Source organism: Rhinopithecus bieti, unplaced genomic scaffold (genome assembly GCF_001698545.2).
Source record: "Rhinopithecus bieti isolate Rb0 unplaced genomic scaffold, ASM169854v2 scaffold_19861, whole genome shotgun sequence".
NCBI lineage: Eukaryota > Metazoa > Chordata > Mammalia > Primates > Cercopithecidae > Rhinopithecus > Rhinopithecus bieti.
The window spans coordinates 518,825-520,108 of record NW_016809659.1 but is presented as its reverse complement, the minus strand read 5'-3'; positions in this window follow the sequence as shown (position 1 = coordinate 520,108).

The following is a 1,284-nucleotide window of genomic DNA, read 5'->3' as shown; positions in this document are numbered from 1 at the left end:
CTGATCAAGAGATCAGGAGATCAAGACCATCCTGGCTAACATGGTGAAACCCTGTCTGTACTAAAAATACAAAAAATTAGCCGGGCGTGGTGGCACATGCCTATAGTCCCAGCTACTTGGGAGGCTGAGACAGGAGAATCACTTGAACCCGGGAGGCAGAGGTTGCAGTGAGCTGAGATCACACTACCGCACTCCAGCGTGGGTGACAGAGTGAGACTCTGTCTCAAAATAAAAATAAAATAAAATAAAAAGAATAAAAAAGCTTCCTTACAGAAGGCAAATGAAGAAAATCTTTAAATTCTTTTTCACAAAATTTTGAATATCATTCAAAATATTAACCCTCTGGGCAGAAATTCTTGTTTCATTGGCCAGTAAAACAACTTAGATCCAGATACCCTTTTTAAAAACATTTATAAGATTGATCAAGAGTCTTAAGCTTTTTCATGTCTTAATTAATAATTCTAACAGTGGGACTCTATCTTAAGGAAATAATTTTATACGTAGACATTTATTTATGGGTAAAGATGTCCACTGCAACATTGTTTTCAGTTTAGCATCACTCTTTAGTTTTTAAAGTTAAGAAACAAACTCAGCCTCCATCTCCATTAACGGGGAGTGGGAGCGGATGGGGGGGAAAGTTAAGGACACTGTCGCACATCCATTCAATACAACAGGGGTGTCCCATCTTTTGTCTTCCCTGGGCCACAGTAGAAGAAGAAGAATTGTCTTCAGCCATACATAAAATACATTAACACTAATGATAGCTGATGAGCTCTAAAAAATTGCAAAAGAAATCTCATAATGGTTTAAGAAAATTTACTAATTTGAGTTGGGCCGCATTCAAAGCCATCCTGGGCCAAGTTGAATAAGCTTTTAATACAATTTTATGTAATTACTAAGATTCTTTTTTTAAGATATTGCACTATGCAGCTGTTAAAAGGGGTAAATAATACATAAATTTGAAGACGATAGATAGTAACATATCCAAAATGTATTAAGTATAAAATGTAGGTTGCCAAACCTTATACAAAGTGTGATCCCAGTGTTGCATGTTTACATATATATTTATCTGTATATACGCATACAAGTTTGTGTTTAAAAGCATGGGCAAAAATTTGGAAGGATATACACTAAATTTAACTGCTGTTATTTCTGTGTGGTGGATTACTGTTGCTATATGCACTTATGTATTATTTGGAATTTCTATAACTAGAGTGAATTATTCAAATCATGAGACTAGGAAACAAAGAAATATTCATTTTGGTTTTAAAATTATGCTTGCTA